Source organism: Bos grunniens, chromosome 4 (genome assembly GCF_055505025.1).
Source record: "Bos grunniens cultivar Pamir isolate PY7600 chromosome 4, Bosgru_T2T1.0, whole genome shotgun sequence".
Taxonomy (NCBI): Eukaryota; Metazoa; Chordata; class Mammalia; order Artiodactyla; family Bovidae; genus Bos; species Bos grunniens.
In genome coordinates this window covers 72281532-72309384 of record NC_141168.1, presented here as the reverse complement: position 1 = coordinate 72309384, position 27853 = coordinate 72281532, and the positions used below count along the sequence as shown (strand labels likewise).

Sequence of the window (27853 nt, the reverse complement as noted above, 5' to 3'; positions counted from 1 at the left end):
ATATAATTTTCTGAAATCAATTCTAATAAAAAAGACAAGCACTTACGTTTCCATTTTCCTGCCCTATGAATTTTGCAGCAATGCAGGCAGCAGGCAGTTTCCAGTAACGCTTTTAGAAGTATGACTAACACTCAAGGAAATAAAAGATGACAGTTTTTATAAGCAGTAGCTGGAATTAGTAAGAAAATCTGAATGCCTCCATTTTTATACTTTCTGTTTTCAGGTATGTAGTCTCCACAGCTTCAGGCATCTTGTTACTTTAGCAAAATCTTTATGTCACTACTGACACCAAAAGTATATTAATCAAGATCATCAAAAAGCTGCTGTCTCATTTTACTGGGTATGCGTCTCTCAAGTCCTGCATAGTTCTGGCTCTGACGATACTACTACAACTTCATGGGATTGCTCTCTCTGGGGTTAGTTCTGAGGAACTGATTCTAGAGTCTACACCTCAAGAGACTTTGTTCACGTAGTGATCTCTGCTTCCATGGACTTAGTGTGAACTCATGCTCATCGTGGTCATTTTTGGTCCTGACTCTTACTCTTCTTCAGAAGCCCTGGGCCCACTCACTGGCTTCACCCCAGCTCTTCCCCCACTTTTAAAGGGCTCTGATAGGGCTTCCAGGGCATCACATGTTTGGCCCACAGCAGAGTATCCATTTTCAAAAATCTCATCCAACTTTCCAGCACAAAATGTCTATAAAGATACATAAATGCTAAGAATTTAACATAGTCACAGAGAGTGCAACTTCTATTTATTTTATGCAAAGAATCAGGCGACACATGCAAAAACTTTGATAACTGTGCATTTGTGACTTGAGTTTAGCATTACCAAGACTGTGCAGAAAAGCACATCTGGAATCTTTATGGGTGTGTCTATTTAATATTTTGTTGCATAGTAATTATGTATGAGTTGTAAGCAGTTTTCATAAGTTGCTGATTATTTTGACCAAGCCATGTTTTATAGTTTTTGTTGCTTGTTTCTTTGTTTTTTTTTTTTTACTGTGTATGTACACGTGATTTAATACTGTTTGTAAATATCAATATCAACATATTTCCCTAACATCATATGTAACCAAACAATAATGATCCTAGTCCAAAGACTGGCCACCAATTGCTGGCGTAACCAGAGAGCTGTCCTCACCCACACCCTCTGTGGTCCTAATTCAGCCATGAACTTCAGTCCTCCATCCAGCCCCCATCCTCAAACAAGGATCAGTTGATCACAAAATTCCTAGGCCATGTGAGAGAGTGACATGGAAGGAAGAGCAAGGCTAGATGGGAAGATGGCAGGCAACCCCAAATGAGAGAGCAGGGAGGAGGGTAGATTTCTGCAACAGACCTGGAAATTTCTCCAACCACTGGAATAGTCCTGGAAGTCCTTGGGGGCACAGAACACTCAGAAAGGTCCACACTGATGTGAAAGCTATCATGAACCACCACCAGCAAGATGGTCCTGCAGACCCACAGAACTCCTGGCCAGCTAGCTACCTGGACTCACCCTAGGCGTTCCATTACTCAGGAAATAACTCAACCCACACAGTTTAAATTATTGAATTTTTTAGATTCTGCTTCTCCCAATTCTTTATGGTAGATATTTAGTGTAGATTTATTATACATACTTAAATGGGGAAAAGGGAAGAGGAAAAATATAGGAGTAAAATAAATATATCTTTTTAACCAAATGATATCCTACTGCAAGAGGATGCAGAAAATCAGGTAGTATTAGGTCATCCAGGCGTGACAGTGGGGCCCCCTGGACCAGGGGTGTGGCTGCAGGGCAGAATGAAGTGGAGGTATTCTGAAAGCTATTTTGTAGCTAGAATCAACAGAAAGTGAGGTTGGTCAGGTGCAGTGCATGAGAAGCAGGAAGGGTCAAAGAGAAGCCCCAGATATCTGACTTATGCCTCTGAGTAGGTGTCAGTGTCATTTATTGACATAGGGAACACAGAAAGAAGAGGTTTGAGCAGAAGCAATGAGGTGTTCAGCTTTGGGCCATTGGTTTTGAGATGCCTGTGGGACACCTCAGCAGACTTTGAGGATACAGTTGCAAATCCAAGGAAGAAGCAGCCACTGATGTCAGCAGTGACAAACTAGATGGCCCTCTGTTCTTTGCAGCCAGGGAGGTCTCTTAAAGATGGGCTGATTATCCCACTCCTAGGCATGTATCCAGACAGAACCATAATTCAAAAAGATACATGCATACCTATGTTCATAGCAGCAGTGTTCACAATAACCAGGACATGGAAACATCCTAAATGTCCATTGACAGACGAATGGATAAAGAAGATGTGGTACATATATACAATGGAATACTACTCAGCCATAAAAAAGAATGAAATACTACCATTTGCAGCAATATGGATGGACCTAGAGATTACCATGCTAAGTGAAGAAAGTCAGATAGAGAACAACAAATATCATATGATACAACTTATATGTAGAATCTAAAATATAACACAAATGAACTTATCTATAAAAGACTCACAGACATACAGAACAGACTTGTGGTTGCCAAGGGGGAGGGAGAATAGGGGAGCAAAGAAATGGGAGTTTGGGATTAACAAATGCAACTTATTATATATCGTGTTGCATAGCAAAGGGAACTACATTCAATATCCTGTGATAAACCACAATGGGAAAGAATACAAAAAATAATGTATATATATGTATGACTGAATCACTTCTGTACAGAAGAAATTAACACATTGTAAACCAACTACAGTTTAATACAATAAAATTTTTAAAAATATGGGCTGACTGGTAATTACATACATTGTATTGCATCTTCTTTAGGGTCATTAACACATTCTGTAGCCCTCTTTGCTTACATTGCTCTCAAATAAATAGCACATCTGAAAGATCAATGCCAATTCCACATCCATTAGAGTCTGCAAATCAAAATTTGTTATCGAGTAACATGTGAAGTGAAACAAAATGGCACTCAAAGGTATGTAAGAGATTCTTCTGTGCTAACTGATACTATTCATGAACCTCTTGGTCATCGTTCATTAGGCACAATTTTCAACCCTGGGCAAGACGGTGCTGTGTCACATTCCAGGGGAAGTCATAGACACAATCAGAAATGGTGCTGATTCATAAATGCCCCCTAGTATACTGTCTATCACATCATCAACAGTAATTGTCCCCATTCGATACACTGCCTGACAAAAGAGAACTTTCTTTTCTCCTGAAATTTGAAACCCAGTGTAAGCAGGAGTTGAGTTCACCTTTCTAGGACAGGGATATCAACACTTCAGTGTTGCAAATCAACCAAAGCTAATTTAATCAACCAACAACTGTCAGATTAGAAGGAAGACTCTTTCCTCTACAAACTCACTACTGGGTGGATGTCATACTCGAAACCTCAGACCAAATGTTGCCCTGAACTGAAATAGCTTCATAATCAGGAGGAAAACCTGGTAACTCTAAGAGAAGTCCCTGTTTTCTGTCCTAAATAACATACTCCAATTAGCATACTGCAAGAAGAGGGCCCTCTAAGTCAGAGGCAATGATAATCCTAATGTTATCAGGTGGCATCCACTGAGTAGGGAACACAGGACAAATGGTATTCTAGATCTTGGGTCCTAACTCCAAACATGTTTTCCTGCTGTTCCTGTTTATTCTTATGGCTTATTTAATCAAGAGAGGTAGGACCCATCAAGTCTTTGTTCAGTTCAGTCGCTCAGTCATGTCAGACTCTTTGCAACCCCATGAATTGCAGCACGCCAGGCCTCTCTGTCCATCACCAACTCCCGGAGTTCACTCAGACTCACTTCCATCGAGTCAGTGATGCCATCCAGCCATCTCATCCTCTGTCATCCCTTTTCCTCCTGCCCCCAATCCCTCCCAGCATCAGAGTCTTTTCCAATGGGTCAACTCTTCGCATGAGGTGGCCAAAGTACTGGAGTTTCAGCTTTAGCATCATTCCTTCCAAAGAACACCCAGGACTGATGTCCCTTAGTATGGACTGGTTGGATCTCCCTGCAGTCCAAGGGACTCTCAAGAGTCTTCTCCAACACCACAGTTCAAAAGCATCAATTCTTTGGCACTCAGCTTTCTTCACAGTCCAACTCTCACATCCATACATGACCACAGGAAAAACCATAGCCTTGACTAGACGGACCTTCATTGGCAAAGTAATGTCTCTGCTTTTGAATATGCTATCTAGGTTGGTCATAACTTTTCTTCCAAGGAGTAGGCGTCTTTTAATTTCATGGCTGCAATCACCATCTGCAGTGATTTAACTAACCATATCATTTACACTGTGGATTCCACCAGTGAAATATTATTCCTAACATCTCCTATGCTAATCAACAAGTCCTATGGTACAGCTTAGATGCCTAGGAATTTTCCTGGTGGTCCAGGGGTTAAGATTTCACCTTTCAAGGCAGGGGATGCAGGTTTGATTCCTGGTAGGGGAGCTAAATCCCATATGCCTCACAGTCAAAAAAAAAAAAATGTAAAATAGAAGTAATATTGTAACAAATTCAATAAGGACTTTAAAAATGATCCATATTTTAAAAAAAATAAGAGAGAGCACAATCCTATTAAAACAAACAAACAACAACAACAACAAAAAAAAAACAACCACTAGAGGGAACCTCCTTGGAAGACAGACTCCAGTTAGAAGGCTTACAACCTTGCCTGGAAAGTGTATTTTTAGTTTAAGCATCTCCAAATGTTAGTTTAAGGTCCTTAGGATTTACATTAATGTTAACTTAAACCTCTATAAATCACAAACAGAAATATTTTAAAGCAAAAATCACACAAAGGCAATATGACATTCCAGTTCTTAATTTTGTTATTGCTTTGATGTTAAAAAGAGAACCAAAACTTCAGAGCATGAGTTATATTCCAATTATCTTTTGCTATGTAACAGGCCATCTCAAAGCTTAATGAAATCTCACATACAACATGGTGATTGTAGTTAACAATACTGTATTGTCTACTTGAAAGTTGCTAAAGGAGTAGATCTTAAACATCCACACCACCAAAAGAAATGGTAATTATGTGACCTGATTTATAGTCATTAAGATTTTGCAGTAGATAAGTGTAGCAATTCAACATGTTGTACACCTTACACTTACACAATGTGCCAATTATATCTATTAAAAAATAACTTAGAGAATAAAAGAACAATCATTTATTTCATCACAAATCTACAATTTGATTATGGCTAGTTGGGGGCCACAATTCCCCTCTGCAACAGGACATCTGGTGCCTCGGCTGAGGAACCAGAAATAATGAAAGGGGGAGGGGCGCTTAAATTCCAGGAAGTTCTGGACTCACCTGTCTGGTTCTGAACTTCGAAGACTCACACGGACTCAGCTGGAACTGCAAAGCTGAACATCCATAGGTGGCCTCTCCGTGTGTTCTGAGCTTCTGACAGAATGGCATCTGGACTTCTGGGGGAGATCCCCCAGAGCTAGTGCTATGAGAGGCTCAGAAATTGCACAGCTTCACCTCCGCAATGTTCTATGGTGACAAGCAAGTCCCGAGACGCCCCAGATCCAAGGGAGGGGAATGAGACCTCATCTTTAGAAGGGCAGTAGAAGGTTACACTGCAGAAAAGCAGATGGCAATGGGAGATGTCATGGTAGCCCATCTTTGGAAAACACAAGCGACAGAGGCTAGGACGCCAAAATGAATAACACACAGTCCCTGGGTACTTATCCTCAAATAACTGATAATTTAGTTGCGCAAGCAGAAAAATCAACTAATAATTACAATCTAAAAGAAGATGACAATAGATCAGGGGTCAGCAAACTGAAGCTCACTGCCTGTTTTTGTAAATAAATTTTTATCGGTACACAGTCATGTTTATTCATTTACAATTGTCTACAGCCGCTCTCATGCTACAATGGCAGAGCTGAGTCATTTTGACAGATACCATTTGGCCCGCAAAGCCTAAAATATTTATTTACTTGCCCTTTAGAGAAAAAATGTACTCACCCTTCCAGACGATTCTAGTATAAAATGCTTTGGCAGTATTGAGGAGGGAAAAATAAAATTTCTGTGGAAATTTCAAAGATGTCACCCAAAAAAGGAAAAAATTTAAGCTAATTTTTAGTCAATGATTTATTCTTATTTTCCTTGCTTGGGGCTTCCTTGGTGGCTCAGACAGTAAAGAATTCGTTTGCAATGCAGGAGACCTGTGTTCTATCCCTGGGTTGGGAAGATCTCCTAGAGGAGGGCATGGCAACCCACTCCAGTATTCTTGCCTGAAGAATCCCCAAGGACAGAGGAGCCTGGCAGGCTACAGTCCATAGCGTCACAAAGAGGAAGGATTTAAAGCTGTTTACAAAGATATGCAGTGGACAGCAGAGGTGTTGGGAAGCGGGCATTCCAGGCAAAAGTAAGAACACACATAAAACAAGTCTAAGCAGGTGAAGAGGGTGGTATGTTCAGAGCATTAGAAAGAGTTCCATGTACTGGACCGTGTGGTGGATGTTCCAGACCCAGGAAGGAATGAGAGTTCACAGCAGAGCAAGAAATATGAAATTTGAAACATGGAACCCAATAGCTCTCAGGGGAGCAGCGATGAAGGCTGAACCCAGGCAGGGCCACTAAGACTGCAAAAGCAAGATTATGTCCAGACACTCACAGAGATCATTACCTCTCCTATTCAGAGGTCTCTTCCTTTGTGACCTCATCAGAGCGGTCTTCTCTAATCAATGTTTCTAAAATGGCAACTCCCTTCTGTGAGTCTTTGTGTCCTTACCCTGCTTCACTTTTCTTCCTAGAGCTTAATATCAGCTACCATTTTATAGTTATTTGTCCACTGCCTATTTAAGAACTTGGACTTTATCTGCCTTGTTCCTTGCTGCAACCCCGGTACCTGGCACACAATAGACACATTTGTTGAATGAACAAATGAATAGAAAAATGTCAAAGGGCAATGGCCACAACTCAGAGACAAATGGGAAATGGGAGGTGGACAGAGGAAAACACCAGGGATCACTCCAAGTTTCCTAGCTCAAATGGCTGGGTAGATGCTGCAGCCATCAACCATGGGGAGAAGAACAGGTTTGGAGGGGAATGAGGCATTGGGTAAAGAGATGCAAGTTTGATTCTTGACATACTGAGTTCAAGGTTCCTGGGAAGCCTCTTCAAGGAGCTGTTAAATAGGCAGCTGGGACTATAAAAATGAAGATTAGGAGAAAGGAATAGAGCAGGTAGATTTGAGATCACCTGAGGACAGGAAACAGGTGATGCCATAGGAGGATATGAGACCTTCCAGGAAAAGGCATCAAGAAAGAAGAGAATTGGTGACTGTATCTGGGAGGAGAAAGCATCCTTTATAGGGCTGCCAGAGAAAAAGCAATCCAGGAGACTTGGGGACAGTCAGAGAGGAAAAGAACTAGACAAGAACTGGTGTCAGATGAACCAAGGCAAGATATTTTCAAAAGAGAGAATGGCCGACAGATTCAGATACACCCGAAAGCCTGTGATAGGAGAGGTGGTGAGGGGGTCCCCCACGTAGTTTCTAAAATGGTCCCTTGGTGACTCATCAGTTACAATTTAGAAATTTTGCTGTAATTTCTATGACCTGATTCCTTGTTTTCTGTCAAGCTTGTTTTCTGCTATGAATCTGCTTTTAGATCCATAGATCTAGAGACCAAAATTTTATTTCTATAGTTGACAGTCTCTTTTGTCTCTGTGAACAAATAAATCTGTGGTAAAGGGGATATTATTGGAGAAGGAAATGGCAACCCACTCCAGTGTTCTTGCCTGGAGAATCCCAGGGATGAGGGAGCCTGGTGGGCTGCTGTCTATGGGGTTGCACAGAGTCGGACACGACTGAAGTGACTTAGCCATAGCCATGGCCAAAGGGGATATTAATCCAAGCCATTTTAGTAATACCACAGCTACAAACTACCTGGGCAGATCATTAGGCTGTTTGCTCCCTGACTAATGAACTCCTGTCTTGGGTATGTAACAACAACAACAACAAAACTGTAGTCTTTGTTTTGAGTATGAATAGACATTTAAAAGGTTTATTTCAGTCATTAATTGAGGTAATGAGGCTCTTCAACAGACCCAGCAGAGAATGCTTGGCTAAAGAAGCTCAAAACTTCCTTGGAATTTCAACCAACGTCTTTCATCCTCTCCTATCCACTGTCATCTCGATTTGACAACTATCAGCCCCTGAAACTGTTCTCTCCACATCAGAACCAAACACGTCCTGACCAAATTCAGTGATCCCTTCATTTCCACTGGCTGCTTCTCAGCTGTTAGCTACCATCTGCCTTTACCCTCTCCCAGAAAGCTCTTTTCCTTTGGTTTCTCTGATACCAGGTTTTCCTGTTTCACTACGTAGTTTTTCTTTATTTGTTTGAGTGGTTGGATTTGCCTTTTTCTTCTGTTCCTAACTGTAGTCTTCTCCTAAAATCCAGTCTTCAGTCTTCATCCTCTTAAACTCATCTTTGTCTCCTCTACTTCTCTATTCTCCTATAGTCTTCTAACAGGTCTTACAGTTACAGATTCCTTCAATGATGTTGTTATACAGAACATGAGCATATATAACATATATGCTATATACAATATGGCACATATACAACGTATTAGTAAGGATGCTAATACGGTTTAAGTGGTCAGTGGTCAACTTAGAGAATTCCTTTGTATTGAATTTAAAGATGTTCTGACCTTGGATATATATATATAAACAAAGCACTTTGAAAAAGACTATTTAAGAAGTATCTAAGGATGAAATTGGGCAGAGTTTAATCCAGATTGAGCATAAGACCAGTTCATTAATAAAATACATATTCTATTATGATTATATTACATTAAGATCAAATTTTATTAAAATCAAATTGTTAATTGAAGGGCACTGTGGTAGGTGCTGGGGCTTCCCTGGTGGCTCAAATGGTAAAGAATCCGCCTGCAGTGCAGGAGACCCAGGTTCAATCCCTGGCTAGGGAAGATCCCCTGGAGAAGGGAATGGCTACACACTCCAGTATTCTTGCCTGGAGATTTCCATGGACAGAGGAGCCTGGTGGGCTACAATCCATGGGGTCGCAAAGAGTCAGACATGGCTGAGCAACTAACACTTTCACACTTTCACGCATGGTAGGTGCGAATAGACATAACAGCATAAAGGCAGTCACACCGAAGCTAATTAAAGCTATTTCTACAATTCATCACAGAGGTTAAATGCACATTATTTATTTCACACACTTTTCTTTAACAAGAATTTAAGTTATTTAATATTACATAGGCTTATCTTCTACATATTTAAAGTTTTTCATTTATCTGTAAGCATTAAGACTTTAAAGTCTTTAAATAAATCTTTTAGAATCTAAAGTGTAAGTGTACTTTGCACACTGATAATATAACATTTTCTGTCGTTCCCATCAAATACTAGATTTTGCCTGGCACCTGCTGTCAACAAATCCTTAGAGACAAAGACATTAATTTGTTTCATGGAATGGATGAAGTCAGTTAAGCCTAGTCAAAAATAAACGTGCAGCCCAAATACAGTAAGTGATATGAAAGAAGTTGGCCCTTCAATGAAATTCTTTTCTAGTTTTCCAATTTTTGCCACAAGTATCATTTTCTTACTGGTCCTCAGGTTTAATACCTTGGAGATTCCTTTGCCTCTGCCTACCCCTTTGTTACTATCTCTGGCCTGTCTCCAATTACCACTCCTGCTCTTTCTTTATTTTCAGAGCCACTACCTGGTCTAGACTGTGAGTACTCCAACATGGAGAGTGAGATGGTTTCTTCATAGCCGTCCTGCTCCCAATCTCTCACTGCTTCAGTTATTTCTTGCCTGATTAACCTTACATATGATGGATGGCTTTCCATGTTTAAGAGTCATCAGAGGTTTTCTTACAATATATTCCAGCAATCCCACTCCTGGACATATATCCAGAGAAGACTCTAATTCAAAAGGATACATGCACCCCAATGTTCATAGCAGCAGTACTTACAATAGCCAGGACATGGAAGTAATCCAAGTGCCCATCAATAGACAAATAGATAAGGAAGATGTGGTGTGTGTGTGTGTGTGTGTATATATGTGTGTGTCTGTGTGTCTGTGTGTATATATATACAGTAGAATACTATTCAACCATAAAAAGAATGAAACAATGCCACTTATAGCAACATGGGTGGACCTAGAGATTATCATATTAAATAAAGTAAGTCAGAGAAAGACAAATACCACATGATATCACTTACACATGGAATCTAAAAAATTGATACAAATGAACTTATTTACAAAACAGAAATAGACATTTCTATTCTTATCTCTATAAGATCTTATATTCTTATAAGAATACAATCTTATATTTTTTTCTTATATTTTCTAATCTTTCTTATTTTCTTATAACCTTATATTCTTATTTCTATTCTTATCTCTATAGAGATAACAAATTTATGGGTACCAAAGCGGAGAGGGATAAATTAGGAGTTTGGAATTAAAAGATACAAGCTACTATATACAAAATAGGTAGAGAACAAGGACCTACTATGTAGCACAGGGAACTATATTCAATACCTTGTAATAATTTAGAAAAGAGTATATATATATATATATATATGAATCATTTTGCTTCATACCTGAAACTAACACAACATTGTAAATCAAATATACTGCAATATTTTGGGAAAAAGCAATCAAAGGCTTTCTATCACTTGTCACGTGAAAACCAAACTGAATCTGGGCTACAGTTTCTTCGGTTGTAAAATAGCCATGCAGATCTTGAGGAGTGATTTTCAAACTTTTGAGCAGCCCCAAGCCAGATTAAAGGAGAGCTTCTAGATTAAAGCACACAAAGAAACCAGATCATACCACTCCCACCACTGCCTCTTCCCCTGGCCAAGCAGCCTCCATAGATAAGTCACTGATCTGACAGTCTCTAAGCTCCTCTCTTGCTGCTGTAATACCTGGGATTATCTCCTGAACTTAGATCCAGTGTCCCCCATCACAAAGTCTTGTCTTTCTTTACTAAACTCGGGTTTTTCTACCCTGCGCAGGGTTCAAGACACAAGCCCAAATTACCCATGGACATGATGGAGATTGAAGCAACTCAGAAGTTCAGCCTCATCCGAAGAACTTACAGGCCCAGAGCTGCCAGATCTTTCCAGTTTTCCAAACAAGCTAGAAATCTGACTCTTCCTTATAAAATCAAATCTCTTGATGTTTGTAGCTGTAACGGTTAATTTATGTGTCAGCTTGACTAGGCTGTGGTGTCCCACTGTTTAATCAAACACTGGTCTAGGTGTTGCTGTGAAGGGATTTTGTAGATGTGGCTAACATTTACAATCACTTGACTTTAAGCAAAGGAGATTACTCTCAGTAATGTGGGAGGGACTCATACAATCAGTGGAAGGCCTTAAGAGCAAAAAATTTACATTTCCTGGAGAGGAGAAATGAAGGATTCTGCTTCAAAATGTAACATGGAAATCTCATGAATTTCCAGTCAGTTGGTCTCCCCTACAGATTTCAGATACCACCCTCATGATCATATGAATCAATTCTTAAAGATCAATCAATCTCTTTATATATATACACACACACACACACACACAAACACACACATACATACATATTCTTAAATAAACAAAATAAATGAAAAAGGAGAAATATCAACTGAAACTGCAGAAATGCAAAAAACCATAAGAGAACACTATGAACAATTATATGCCAACAAATTCAGCAGCCTAGAAGGAATGGACTATTTTCTATAAGTATACAGCCCCCGCCAAACTGAATCAAGAAGAAATAATTTGAACAGACCAATCACTAGAAGTGAAGTAGAATCTGTAATATATACATATCCTTGGTTCTGTTTCTCTGTAGAACCTTGACAGATAAAGTAGCCAACTCAAATTTTTGTCAAACTCCATAGGCCAAACAGAACATATACCTGAACCCTACTTGCAAGCCACCAGTATGAAACTCAGCTCCCTACAGCACAGCTCATCTCCTCATGAGCTGCTGGTTCACACACACCAGGTCATTGCTGCCATTGTGCCCTTTTCCCACTGGTAATGACTTTTCTTCCCAGTTCATCTTCTCAACAAAATGCAACGCTTCCCAAAGGCACTAGGCTCAGGCTCATCTCTTTCAGGAAGCTTCTATTATAATTTGATGCCATGATGATCCCCATGTATTACTTTTCATTCTTTCTCATTTAATGTTCACAGATAGGATGTACTATGTTATACTAGATTTATGATTTCTTAAATTGCTCTTGAAATGCTATCCACCTTATCTTTCAAATAATAATAAAGATCTCACCTTTAGAGCTTGTCTGCCATCATTCTACAACTTGTACTGAAAACAAATTGCTCTGGAAATGAGGAGACATGAGTTCCAGTCTCAACTCTTTGGGAAGGTCACTAGGCATCTCTGGGCTGGATTTCCTTCATCTGTAAAACAGGATAGAACTAGCTAATGGCTAAAATTTACTTACTGCTTACCATGTTCCAGGCACTGTTTTATGAGCTTCATGTACATTCATTCACTCACTTAATCCTTAAAATTTTATGAGGTAGGTACTAATATATAGAGAGTTTCCCAGGTGGCTCAGTGGTAAAGAATCTGCCTGCCAATGCAGGAGATGCAGGTTTGATCCCCGAGTCAGGAAGATCCCCTGGAAAAGGAAATGGCTACCCACTCCAGTAGTCTTGCCTGGAAAATCTCATGGACAGACAAGCCTGGCAGGCTACAGTCCATGGGGTCGCAAAAGAGTCAGATATAACTTAGCAACTAAACAACTATATAGAATAAACTGAGACTCAAAAATATAAGGTAAATTGCCCAAGGCAGGCTTGCAAGCATTGGAATTGGGATTTAGATCCAAGCACTCTGGTTCCTCAGAGAAGGTGATAGCATCCCACTCCAGTACTCTTGCCTGGAAAATCCCATGGACAGAGGAACCTGGAAGTCTGCAGTTTATGGGGTCGGGAAGAGTCGGTCACGACTGAGCGACTTCACTTTCACTTTCACTTTCATGCATTGGAGAAGAAAATGGCAACCCACTCCAGTGTTCTTGCCTGGAGAATCCCAGGGACAGGGGAGCCTGGTGGGCTGCCGTCTATGGGGTCGCACAGAGTCGGACATGACTGAAGCGACTTAGCAGCAGTAGTCTGGTTCCTAAGCCCATGTTCCTAGTCCCATACAGCAAACAGACTTCTAATACATATTGCATAGTTTCCAGCAGCTCTAAAATTCTATGATTCTAAAATCACCTTCAGTGTGCCCTTTATTATAAGCCACAAGGACTCATTAAATGTTTACTTAAATGAGTCAACTACCTTTCAGTTCATTTCCATTTTATTAGCATGATGGCCTGTCACGTTATATATAAGCGTAGGGTGCTAGATTTGACTGAGACCACCACTGGTCACTAGTGACAGGTTCTAATCACAAGGTCTGACTTGGCCATCAAATGTCCTATCTATGCTTCATCCTATAGGTAGACTTTACATCACTTATAGGTCAGATATTTTTGAAACCATTGTTTTCTGAAACGTAAGATGAACAGATGTCTTTAGAATTAATTTGTAAGGCAGGGCTTTCAAAATGCATCACAGGCTACCACTGATCCTACAGTTGGGATCAAAATAGACAGCTCCAGCTGGTAACATAAGCCCAGAACAAGAGGTAACTTTTTGCCAAAAAGAGCAAAAACAATGATAATAAAAGATGAGATTTAACTTAGATATAGCAGACACTGTCAATATACTCTTGCCCAACCCCGAGGTCTTCAGGAAATAGTTCCTACACACACACCAACGGCTTCCAACCACAGGCACCTGTGTCTTTCTGCTCCAGAGCATGCTCACCCCAAACATAGCACAGGTCCGAAATGCCAAAGAACTTATGTGGCCAGGAGCAACCCTCAACCAATGAGGGATAAATAATCAACTTCCTCTCCTATCAGCAGGATGGCTCTGGGGCATGTTCTATACATTTTCTTGGAGGAAGGGAAGGGAGGGCTGGTTGCCCTGTGTGCTGGCCTCTGGGGTCCTCTATGGCCTTTGCTGAGACGGACTTATCTGTTCACCAGCATCAAACTGGAGAGACAGTTTAAAATGCAGATTCCCAGTTTCTTTTTCTGGATGTTTTGATTCAGAGAGACTGGAGTGAAGCTAAGAACCCGTATTTTGAACAAGTCTCCCGGAGAGTTCTGATATTGTCTGACCTTGGGAAACACTAGCATAGCCCCTCCCGTTTCCTACCAAACACTGAACTTCCTGCTGTCCTGTGAGATAGGAAAGCCTCATGACCTACCGTCTCACACTGAGGTGGATGCACACAGCTTAGTATCATCATCATCTTTGTTCATCATGAAGCACGTTGGGGCAGAGGATATAAGGCATCCATGGTAAATCTTGGCACTGGTGGCAAATAGACTGATACGGCAATTTAAATATGGTAATCACAGAATTTTCAAAGCAGAACTGAGGAAGCAAAAGAAGAAAAAGATCTTTTGGTATTAATTCTAGTTATTTCAATACCATTAAAAAGGAGGAGGTTCTAAGAAAAGCCGCACAAAATCTCTGAGGGGAAAGAGGAACAGTAGCATGAAAAAAGACAGAAAAGAATTACGTGTAATCTTTTACTAAAATCTACATTTAGACCTCTGATAATTATCTTACTTTAAAACAGCTGGAAAAAGAAATTAGCAAGTATTTATCTATAACTGTGTACCTTAAACATTAGATAAAATGTTTGCTCTTTGATATTTTATATAATAATGAATTTTGTAACATCACTTTTGAAGCATTTTCAAATTGAATATTGTATTTTAGTGAATAAATATGATTGACTTATGTCTCTTAAAGTTGATGTCAGCAAAATCTTCCACCCAAAGCAACTTTAGATTTCCAATCCCACAAAGTAAAGTTTAACTTTTTAAAATCTGATGCGAAATCTTATGTCAGCCTATTTTTTTCAAGAAGAACCTTTACCTGATGTAATAGTCAGAATACACTGGGTTGGACTACAGTTACAAATCACTTCAAGATTTCAGCAGCTTGACCTACCATATACATGCTCATCACAAGTAACCAGGGGAGTTCTGCTCATCCCAGTCTTTCAGAGGCCGAGCTGACAAGGTTTCATCTCAACATGTCCTTCCAAGTTCTCCATAGCACAGGGAAGGAAATATGGTAACTTGTGACACACTCCTGCCCACATTTCATTGGTCAAAGCAAATCAGTGATCATCCTAACTTCAAAGGAGTTGGGGAGTATCGTCTTACCATCCGGCTGGAGTGTTTGTCACCAGCCCTAATGACGATCATATCTGATTTTGCATTTTACCTCCTTTGGACTTTTGCACCACATAACAGTTGACTCTATCTCCCCCTCCCCACCCCCCCCCATTTGGAATTCATAGTATCAATTCAATAAACTTATATTTTCAGTCCAACAACAACAAAGCATTTTGGTCTTTTAGAACCATTGTATTCAGGCAGGGTATCCATTGTTTCCTAAAATCAGCATCCCTAGGACATCTCCTTTTGGCAGACCCAAGGTGCTCTAGCAATGGCACCCCACTCCAGTACTCTTGCCTGGAAAATCTCATGGGCGGAGGAGCCTGGTAGGCTGCAGTCCATGGGGTCGCTAAGAGTCGGACACAACTAAGCGACTTGACTTTCACTTTTCACTTTCATGCATTGGAGAAGGAAATGGCAACCCACTCCAGTGTTCTTGCCTGGAGAATCCCAGGGACGGTGGAGCCTGATTGGCTGCCGTCTCGGGTCGCACAGAGTCAGACACGACTGAAGCAACTTAGCAGCAGCAGCAAGGTGCTCTATGCAAGTTTAAAGAGAAGCTGGTAGCCCCACTGTGGCAGAGACAACTTGCTCACCAGACTGATGACTCTGCTTACACCACATAGGAGAGAGTTGCTGAGTTGCTACAGAGCCTGTCTTTCTCAGACCCTTGTACTAGGGGTGGTTACATGACTGAGTTCTGATCAAAGAAATGTAGATGGAAATGACCTTTCCCACTTTCAGGTCCAACCCTCAGATATATCCTGCACCATCTGATGCACTCATCTCCTGGCTGGATATTGATGCCTGAGGCAACCTAAAAAGCCCCATGTTGGAGACGGCAGAGCCTCTGTCAGTCTGCTCTTCAAATGACTACATGACCCAGTCCTTCCACCAGTTCCCTACGGTGTTAATGATACATATAAACCTTTATTAAAAAATAATTTTCCTTTTGAAGTTTATACAAATGAATTTTTATTATGAGAGATAAGCTTTAACAGTGATGGGGTAGTAGGATAAATGGACAAAATACTTCACACGTGAATTTTTTGGTTGTCCTCAACAATGACAAAGTCAGCTAATATAATTCCTTAGCAATCTATTAATCTCTCTCTGTTCTCTTCTGCATAACTGCTGGATTAGTGTGTAACTGCTGCCCTGTGTGATTACAAGAGAATTTCCCAGTCAGTAAAGGAGGAACTGAATTATTATAGAGGAATTTGGAGACAGCCAGAGGGAGCCCTGCCAGTTTCTGGTTTTGTAAAAGTCTTCAGTTATCACTAACCACATAACATGGAAAAGAAATGTAACCCCAACATCAGTGACTGCCTAAGGCTGGCGGGCCATATTCTAAGCATCTCATGATAGAAATAATATATAACGCATGAAATTAGACACACGATAGCATTGAAGCTTTTTATCATGCTCATCAAATCCTATCCTCTCTAATATGTTGCAAATGTAATGTTGTCTTGGCCAAACTTATCCCCCACCCCGCCCTGCCCAACCGCCCTGCACAAGGATAGGCTGTATTTCCCCGCCACCCTTGGTGTAAGGTGGGTCATGTGACAGACTTCTGCCCAACGAAATATGGGCACGAGATGTGAGCCCTTCTCAGACCCAGTGGAGGACTCAAGACCCAAGAGGAAAGCAGAAACACTAACTGGAAGTAGCTGTGTCCTAAATGAATGCTTAGAATATCACCTCCCCCACCCAACCAGCTTGGGGCTATGATGTGAGAAAGAAAGAAACCACTGAGATTTTGTTACAGCAATTAGGACACTTCATTTCAGTTCAGTTGCTAGGTTGTGTCTGACTCTTTGTGAGTCCATGGACTGCAGCAGGCCAGGCTTCCCTGTGTTAATTAGGACACAGCATACCTTAATGAATACATCAGAACTGTCGCATTTGCCTTAGAGAACCATGTGAAAGGTTAAAACTGGGTGGTTTGCGAAGTAACCTTTAATAAAGCTGTCAATCAAAATAAGAAAGCCTAGGGGGCCCTAAAGGTGTACTCTAATCCTGCCCCTACTCCCACCCACCCTGCTCAGTTTGGCTCTTCCCAGTGGTTCAACAACTCCTCCAGAACGCTTCTTGCCAGCGTCCGGCAGGAATATCATGACTTGGTCACCACCCACCCTCTCTCGGCTTCTTCTCTCTTTCTAGACTATTTAAGGAAATTTCACTCTTCTGAGCTTTAACTGCTATATATTCTTCCTTCTGCTAGACTGCTCTTTCCCCCATCTTTGCCTGTGAGCCCTACCTGTTCTACCTGCCACCCCGATTGAGGCCATCCTTCTAGAAGGCTCGGCTGGAAAAGATTGCCCCCTGCTCTGAACTCCCATTCTTCTTTCCCTGTGTGACTCCAAGGGTCCAACTCATGTTCCTGCTGTGTGACGGTGACAAGTAGACATCTCTGCTTGAGAGGGTGCAAGCTCCTTGCAGACAGAGATCCATGTGCCAGTACTCAGATGATATTCTATAATAAATGTTAAATGAACACATGAATAAATGGTAATGAATGCACAAGGCAATGAATATTAAAGTAGAATTCCACACAGCAGCTTGGATCAGAGACCCCTTTTCCTCCAAATCAGTCCACATGAAAGTACGTTTCCCTTGTGACATTCTGCCTAGCCTGATGGCCCTCCTGTACAAAAATGGAGCATCTGGGCAGAGGTCACTGCTTGTGAGGAGCAGGCATGATGGTTCAGCACTGGCCTCCAACTGAAATATCAAGATTCAGATGGAGACAAGAGTCTACAAGAATATGGGGTGGGGGGGAGGAGGGAAGAAACAAACAAAAAAAACCATTTAAGAAAATAGGGGAAGTTGCTTAAATTTGAGACATTTTCAAGTAAAAATAATTTCAGGTAAATATTATTTTTTGAACTTTCATTGGCATACAACACACACACACACATAGAAAAGGGACCATTGAGCGGACAGCATGGTGACTGTTCACAAACTGGTCATACCATATAGCCAGCACCTCCTCAAAAACAAACCATTACCAGCAGCGCAGAAGCCCCTCCCCCTAGAGTCAGTAAATACTATTTTAGAAGAAAAGGAAGGAAGGAGAGAGGGGAGGGGTGACCAGGCATCTACTTGAATAGAAAAGGAGAAACCCAGAGCTGGCAGGCAGGGAGAGGAGGGGACAGCCCAGGGGAACTCACAGCCTCGCTGAGATACACCCATCAGGGCTTCCGATCTGCTGAAAATTCTCATGGTACTAATCAAACCCACATCATGGGTAACTGCAGCAAAGGTGGCCCACGCTTTGGAGGTGATGAGGATTCCTACCAGGTACAGAGGAAGGAAATGCACGCGCTGAACCCCAGCCTGGGAAAACCTGGCTCAGGCCCAGTGCCCCTCAACCCTTTCCCACTCCCAGCCCGTGCCCCGGGGCCCTTTCTCTACACCTGAGAGGCAGAAAATCCTCTGTGCTTCCTTCCAGTGGGATGTGATTCCTGCCATACTCCAGCCAGAATCCTGGGCTTGGAAAGGAACAACCTTTAGAGTAATGGCCTCAGCAGCAGCTTCTATTGTACTTTATCACTTCTGGGGTCTCAGGACCAGGGCTCTGAGAGCAGGTTCCATCCAAGCTGGTCCACTAAGTCCTCCTCTCTCCCAACCACTGTGCTCTGCCCCTGAACAGGAAAAATCTCAGGAGTGCAGGATCTATCTTTGGCTTGGAAACTTCACTCCGTCTTTATTACAAACAACTTTGTTTCTGTCGGGATCGTGGGATGTGTGTAAGAGGTAGATGGAGATAGGTAGGTGACTAGACAGAGGTATAGGTAGATAGATACAAATACTTGACAGTCTGCAGGTAATCTGGAAGGCAGGGTCCCAGGGATGGGCTTCATATCCATTATATGGTGGATTTCTTGCTCACAAGGATATAAAGGCAGTTTTCGGTCTTATATTACTCTTCACTATTAATAAGGGAACAACAAAGAAAACTAATACATTGGATCAGTCAGAGGAGCTATAAACAGCCCCTTGAGCACTGTCGTTCATGAAAACAAATGTTAGTCAAAATGGGGTCCGTCCCAAGACCTACACACATCATTATCTCTACACATCATTATCCTCTGAAGATTTCTGTGCTGTTTTTAAGAGGCGGTAGACTGCAGGGATTTGGGTTAGGTGGTTCCATGCGAGGGAAGGGATGCCTGGGTTTTTGTTGCTCTGGGAGGCTTTAAGGTAGCATCCAATATTCCTGTTGCTTCCTTTAAATGCAAGGGAATCCACTGACTTTCAAAAAATAGATAGTTCATACAAATGATCCATTCAACATTTACTGAGGCCCTCGCTTTGCCAAGCACTGTGTTAGGTCCTGAGGAATTCAGTGATAAACAGAGCATTCACTGTCCCCAAGAACTCAGACTCATGGAGGAGGCAGCCTAGAAGGGATAGTAGTAATACCCTTCTCCTCAGAGGCATCTCCTTGGGATGTTGTGCGAATTAAATGAATGAATATATGAAAGTGCTTGTGCTTAGGCACTCAGTCATGTCTGACTCTTTATGACCCTTTGGAGGGTAGCCCACCAGGCTGTCCATGGGATTTTTCATGGCAGAAAACCAGAGTGGATTGACATTTCCTACTCCAGGGGATCTTCCCAACCCAAGGATCAAACCCACCTCTCCTGTTTCCTGCATTGGCAGGCAACTGAACAACAACAATCAAAGTGCTTAGAGTAATGTAAGACACCTGGAAAGTGCCATGGAAGAATTTGTTCTTGGTGGTGGTGATACTACTATCACTTTTGTGGTGATCCCTAATGGATGAATGCTTTCCTCAGTCAGCTTGTCAGTTCAGTCGCTCAGTTGTGTCTGACTCTTTGTGACCCCGTGGACTGCAGCATGCCAGGCCTCCCTGTCCATCACCAACTCCCGGAGTTTACTCAAACTCATGTCCATGGAGTTGATGATGCCATCCAACCATCTCATCCTCTGTCATCCCCTTCTCCTTCTGCCTTCAATCTTTCCCAGCATCAGGGTCTTTTCCAATGAGTCAGTTCTTCACATCAGGTGCCCAAAGTATTGGAGTTTCAGCTTTAGCATCAGTCCTTCCAATGAATATTCAGGACTGATCTCCCTTAGGATTGACTGGTTTGATCTCCTTGCAGTGTAAGGGACTCTCAAGAGTCTTCCCCAACAACACAGTTCAAAAGCATCGATTTTTCAGTGCTCAACTTTCTTTACGGTCCAACTCTCACATCCATACATGACTACTGGAAAAACCATAGCCTTGACTAGACAGACCTTTGTTGGCAAAGTAATGTCTCTGCTTTTTAAAATGCTATCTAAACCAGGTTTGTTATAGTTTTTCTTCCAAGGAGCAGTGTCTTTTAATTTCATGGCTGCAGTCACCATCTGCAGTGATTTTGGTGCCCCCCAAAAATAAAGTATGTCACTGTTTCCACTGTTTCCCCATCTATTTCCCATGAAGTGATGGGACCAGATGCCATGATCTTCGTTTTCTGAATGTTGAGCTTTAAGCCAGCTTTTTCACTCTCCTCTTTCACTTTCATCAAGAGGCTCTTTAGTTCCTCTTTGCTTTCTGCCATAAGAGTGGTGTCATCTGCATATCTGAGGTTATTAATATTTCTCCCGGAAATCTTGATTTCAGCTTGTGCTTTCTCCAGCCTGGTATTTCGCATGATGTACTCTACATATAAGTTAAATAAGCAGGGTGACACTATACAGCTTTGATGTACTGTTTTCCCAATTTGGAACCAGTCTATTGTTCTATGTCCAGTTCTAACTGTTTCTTCTTGACCTACATACAGATTTCTCAGGAGGCAGGTAAGGGGGTCTGGTATTCCCATCTCTTGAAGAATTTTCCACAGTTTGTTGTGGTCCACACAGTCAAAGACTTTGGCATAGTCAATGAAACAGCATAGCACTGAAGTTGCTGAGTCATGTCCAACTCTTTGCGACCCCATGGACTGTAATCTACCAGGCTCCTCCATCCATGGAATTTTCCAGACAAGAGTACTGAAGTGGGTTGTCATTTCCTTCTCCAGGAGATCTTCCCAACCCAGGAATCAAACCCAGGTCTCCTGCATTACAGGCAGACGCTTTACCATCTGAGCAACCAGGGAAGCCCTAGTCAATGAAGCAGAAGTAGACGTTTTTCTGGAATTCTCTTACTTTTGCTATGATCCAACAGATGTTGGCAATTTGATCTCTGGTTCCTCTTTTTCCTAAATCCAGCTTGAACATTTGAAAGTTCTTGGTTCATGTAGTATTGAAGCCTTGCTTGGAGAATTATGAGCATTACTTTGCTAGCATGTGAGATGAGTGCAGTTGTGTGGCAGTTTGAACATTCTTTGACATTGCCTTTCTTTGATATTAGAATGAAACCTGATCTTTTCCAGTCCTGTGACCACTGCTGAGTTTTTCAAATTTGCTGGCATATTGAGTGCAGCACTTTAACAGCATCATCATTTAAGATTTGCATTCCACCACCTCCACTAGGTTTTATTCATAGGGATGCTTCCTAAGGCCCGCTTGACTTCAGACTCCAGGATGTCTGGCTCTAGGTGAGTGATCACACCACTGTGGTTATCTGGGTCATTAAGATCTTTCTTTTATAGCTCTTCAATATTTTCTTGCCTCCTCTTCCTAAGATCTTCTACTTCTGTTAGGTCCATACCATTTCTGTCCTTTATTGTGCCCATCTTTGCATGAAATGTTCCCTTGGTATCTCTAATTTTCTTGAAGAGATCTGTAGTCTTTCCCATTCTATTGTTTTCATCCATTTCTTTGTATGCATCACTGAGGAAGGCTTTCTTATCTCTCCTTGCTATTCTTTGGAACTCTGCATTCAGATGGGTATATCTTTCCTTTTCTCCTTTGCCTTTAGCTTCTCTCCTTTTCAAAGCTGTTTGTAAGGCCTCCTCAGACAACCACTTAGCCTTTTTGCATTTCTTTTTCTTGGGGATTGTCTTGATCCCTGCCTCCTGTGCAATGTCATGAACCTCTGTCCATAGTTCTTCAGGCACTCTGTCTATCAGATCTAATCCCTTGAATCTATTTGACACTTTCACTGTATAATTGTAAGGGATTTGATTTAGGTCATACCTGAATGGTCTAATGGTTTTCCCTAGTTTCTTCAATTTAAGTCTGAATTTTGCAATGAGTTCTTGATCTGAGCCACAGTAAGCTCCCAGTCCTGTTCTTGCTGACTGTATAGAGCTTATTCATCCTCGGCTGCAAAGAATATAATCAGTCTGATTTTTGTACTGACCATCTGGTGATGTCCATGTGCAGAGTCATCTCTTGTGTTGTTGGAAGAGGGTGTAGCTATGGCCAGTGCCTTCTCTTGGAAAAACTCTGTTAGCCTTTGTTCTGCTTCATTTTGTACTCCAAGGCCAAACTTACCTGTTACTCCAGGTATCTCTTGACTTCCTACTTTTGCAATCCAGTCCTCTATGATGAAAAGGACTTCATTTTTGGTGTTAGTTCTAGAAGGTCTTATAGGTTCTCATAGAACTGTTCAGCTTCTTCAGCATTAGTGGTTGGGGCATAGACTTGGATTACTGTGATATTGAAAGCTTTGCCTTGGAGACAAGCTTTCCTAACCCTATTCTAGAAAGCCCTCCCAGCGGAGGTTATGCAAACTGCATCCAGTGCTCTGTGGGTATTCTCGGGGGATTGGTTTAGGACCTGAGCAGGTACCAAACTCCAGGGATGCTCAAGTTCCTTACAGAAAATGGCTAGTACAATCATAGCCCATAAGGGATAGATTATAAAGGGTCTGACATATCACACTAAGGAACTTGGACTTTTAAAACTCAATTTACAGAAAAATATTTTCTGGAAATTTGCAGAAGGATGACTAAACTATATCTCCTAAGATGAGCTGAACAAGAAAATTGAGAAAAGTGACCTCAATGGTCAATTTCTGATAATAAGAATGGAAGGTCCCCACAGACCCCTGGATCAGGCTGTGGATCCTTGGGGTTGTGTTGACTGTGACTGATTTCCTGTGGCTTCTTTTCTCAGATCCTGGAATGATTCCCCTCTACCCACATAGCATGATGACATTCAAGGCTGCTACAAACTCTTCTGTCATCCTCCCCAGCACATCAGAGCCTTCGCATCTTGTTCTGGTGTCCACCCTTCTCTGCCAGTCAGGAATCCAGCAGGATTAACTCAAATCACTCATGCAATTCTGTCCCCTTTCCCTGTGATTGGCTGAGGAAGAGATGTACCAACAGACAGGAAGGAACCCAGGAGGCTTCTGGGAAAGTTTTCCTCTCTGCAAAAGACACACACAAGCCTACTGTCTTCTCTTCCTTTGTACATTGTATTGGTGTGTGACACCTGGAATTGCCTGTCCTCTATAGCATCCAACACAATGTCTTGCATAGTGTAGTTATCTAAGTTTATGTTTCATTGAAAATGTATAAAGACTTCCTATCAGTAGGATGGCTGCTATCTCTTTGGTAGATTAGGAAACTGAGAGAGATGTATTAGCATAGATTAGGCCTAGAGAATAAGTGGGAATAAACCCAGGTCTCATGATCGCTAGTGCTTCGACATTACCAGGATGCTTCTCTTTTATCAGATTCAGACCAAAAAGCTTCATAAAGATTGGCATTTATTAATTCAGACAGAGAAAAACAAATGCTGTATGCTGCTGCTGCTAAGTCGCTTCAGTCGTGTCCAACTCTGTGCAACCCCCATAGACGGAAGCCCACCAGGTTTGCCCGTCCCTAGGATTCTCCAGGCAAGAACACTGCAGTGGGTTGCCATTTCCTTCTCCAATGCATGAAAGAAAAAAGTGAAAGCGAAGTCGCTCAGTCATGTCCAACTCCTAGTGACCGAATAGACTGCAGCCTACCAGGCTACTCTGTCCATGGGATTTTCCAGGCAAGACTACTGGAGTGGGGTGCTATAGTATCACTTATATGTGGAATCTAAAAATAAAATAAACTAGGACGTATAACAAAAAAGAAGCAAATTTACAGATATAGAGAACAAACTACTAGTTACCAGTGGGGGTGGGTAGGGATACAGAGGTGGGGGACTGGGTGATACAAACTATTGAGTGCAAGACAGGGTACAAGGATATATTGTACAATATGGGGAATTTAGCCAATATTTTATAATAACTGCAAATGGAGTACAACCTTTAAAAACTGTATGCTGCTGCTGCTAAGTCACTTCAGTCATGTCTGACTCTGTGTGACCCCATAGACAGCAAATAAATAAATAAAACTGTTATACAGTTAAATAAAACTGTATAACAGTTTTTAAAATAAATTTTTAAAAAGATTATGATTTGTACCTAGACAACAAAGCTAAGTATGAAGGTGAACTAAATTATTAGATGAGATTAAAATGACTTTGACTTCCCTGGTAGCTCGGACGGTAAAGTGTCTGTCTACAATGCGGGAGACCTGGGTTCGATCCCTGGGTCAGGAAGATCCCCTGGAGAAGGTAACGGCAATCCACTCCAGTACTATTGCCTGGAAAATCCTATGGACAGAGGAGCCTGGTAGGCTACAGTCCATGGGGTTACAAAGAGTCGGACACGACTGAGCAACTTCACTTCACTTCAAAATGACTTTAAATTGATTGTATCATTATATAAGCCATCTGAGGTTGATCTACAAAAATATGAAAAGATGGATTCCAGTGCTTTGTCAGGTTGAGAGATACGCACACATCTGAGTCAGAGAGCTATCCTATCCAGGAACAATAACCAATTACAGCTTCCCAATCAGTGTGTCTCAAAGGTCCCTGGGGAATACAGACAATGCCTCATGCATTGAAGAACCTCTTCCCTTATCCCTATGGCACAGTCAGTTCTGGCTGCTATAACAAAATATCATAGATGGGGCAGCCAAAAACAACAAATTTATTTCTCATAGTTCTGAAGGTTAGGTGATTGAGATGAGGGTAGCTGCATGGTTAGGGTCTAGTGAGGGTCCTCTTCTGGTCTGCAGACTGCTATCTCCTCTTTGTGTCCTCACAAGGCAGAAAAATTGCAAGAGAATTCTTTGGAGTCCCCTTTATAAGGGGACTCCATTCCATTCATAAGGGTACCACCCTCATGACCTAATCATCTCTCAAAGGCCCTACCTCCTGGTACTATCACATTGGGGGTTAGGATTCCAGTAGATGAATTAGGAGTGGAGGGGAACACGAACATTAGGTCCACTACACCCAATGTACTATACAAACACCATTACAATGTACATGTGCCGAGACATGAAAGAAGTTTGGGAACCATGGGCCTATTTTTCCATGTCTTTTCCATATCTCCCATTGCTATCTTTCACAAATCTTCCAGGTCAGAGAACTGATCAGTTCACTGTTCCCCAAATACTTTTTGGCTTGAAGACTTCCCCCTCTGATTCCTCTTGCCTTACATCCTGCACCTCCCCTTGCATATTTGAAATGTTTTAAATACCACTCAAAGTGACCTCCTCCAGTAAACTTTTATATTATGGAAGGAACATAAACTATAAACCACTTGGCCTATGCTATCACATTGCAGTTTTTTTATCTGCATATCTTTTCTCTCTAGGCTACAAATGGTATCTCTAAAGCTTGTCTTAAAGAACCTTCCTCAAAGCAAATAATTCATTCTTCATCTAAGGCACATCATATTGTGTTCTTACTGTCTAATCTGCTTGATCTTGTGGCTCCCATAATGTTGAATGTGATAAAAAGGTCAGACTATTTGATTATATTTTTTCAGTCACAATATAGTGTATGTCTACTCTATAGAAAACATAGTGCTGGATGTATGGAGATTCACAGAAGGGCAAAAAAGAAGAAAAGAGAAAAACATATTAATAAAATGGGATAGTGATAAGGCCAAGGGGGTTTCTACCCTGAAAAATCTGGGGATACAACTAGTAAAGAATTCCTCTGTGTGGAGGAAGTATCTACCAATAGGAAAGAGACACTGGCCATTATTTCTCCCCTGAAACAATGACTACATATAGTCAAATTTTAGGGGCTATATTAGGACTTGGGGAAGAGCAGGGTTCTTAATCTCAAACCACTAAAAAAGTCTGAAGTATTTGCAAGTTTAGTCATAGAACAGACAATATTTGCATAATTGGACTTAGCTGAGTAATTCCTACAGAAGCAAGAAGATTCAAGAGGTGGAGTCTAATAGTTCTGAAATAATGTATGTGTGTGCATGTGTGTGTGTGTTAGGTTGTCAGGACTTAGTCTCCTCTATCTGTTGAATGATCTGGGGAACAGAGTTGGCCAAGCTCACGGTCCCTCTGTGGCCAGCCCTAGCAGCCCCAAACTGCCACTTGTACTCTACCCACCTACCCCTCCACGCAGTGGAGGTAAATCGCAGCTTGGCCAGCTCCTGTGGGGTGGCTTCTTGGTGCCTCCCTCAAACCAACCAAGAAGGCTAACTTAGAAGCTTCAAAAGCCACCAGGCTCCCATAGGAGTATTCCTTTATAGGAATACACTTTGGAAAGCCGATAAGATCCCTCTGAAATATTTCAGAGGCAGACCTTGAGTTAATGGCTTACCTGTTGATGTCAACTCTTACAGCACTGTTTATAGAAAGGTAAGATCTAGGAGGCCTGTGGTGATAGGAGACAGATTAGACAATCATTTCTCTCTCAGAGTAATTGAGAGAAACTTAATTATCCATCTCCAAGGAACCTGTGAGGCCAAGGCTATGTTTACCTGTTGTCCCTGGACCTCAGTGGAGTCCATGAGAGCCTAGGTTGAAGGATGAACTCAGGTACAGGAAACCCTAGAATGGAGAAGAAGGGCCACTGTTCCAGGATCTAGAAGGACACGAGGTTACTGGAATATACAGAGCTGCTATAAAAGTGACTGAGCATGGCTTTTCTAGGGATTCTTCACTCCCCTGGGAATCAGGAACCACCTCCCAGAGACCCTCTCACTGGTGGGGCAGTACTCAGCTCCCAATCCACTGACACCAAGAAACCTATTTTGTCTGCAATCAATCACTGCTTTCAAGAAGTCTCCACCCCCAACACACACACACACACACATGCACACATATACATGCACACATACACACTGTACTTTCAGTCTGAGCCAATGATATTTTGGAGCATAAATGTTTTGAAAAATAGAAAACTGTCTCACCGACCTAAGGAAATGAACTTCCAGACCTTGTCTTTGAAAATGTTCAGCTTGATAACCAGTCCCCTGGATCACTAGATTTCTCTTCCTTCATCCCTCAGTTACAGGGTATGAACAAGGGGTCATACAGGGTATGAACAGGGGGTCCTTGAGGGAAAATTCATTGAATGGGCTTTGCAGGACTAATGGGTTTCCTTTGGCTCTTTAAAATCTTCCCACCAGGCTGGCTCTCTAATACTGTAGCTAGGAGGACTTTCTCTCCACTGAGAACTAACCAGAAAAATAGTTCACGTGTGTGTGTCTCATGAATGCATATTTGGTTTGAATCTATGTCATTTTATAATAATTGGTTTGCACTCTTGAAATTAAAAAAAAAAAAAACAGTTCATAGAGTAAAAAATACATATACTTTCATGCTTAGTTCTGTGTGCTTTAACAGGAAATGCATTTCTTACACTTTTAAAATGAGCAATCACACGTATAATCAACTTGGTTAAAA

General features: G+C 41.6%; 1 long non-coding RNA gene across 1 annotated transcript; it reads right to left on the bottom strand.

Moving 5' to 3' along the window:
- Positions 1-12138: 12138 nt before the first annotated feature.
- LOC147374361 (uncharacterized) lies at positions 12139-15521 on the bottom strand. Its single transcript, XR_015162667.1, has 2 exons — positions 14252-15521; positions 12139-12384 (listed from the first exon to the last, which is right to left on the bottom strand). It is a non-coding gene; the product is annotated as an uncharacterized LOC147374361 (long non-coding RNA).
- Between the last annotated feature and the right edge of the window lie 12332 nt (positions 15522-27853).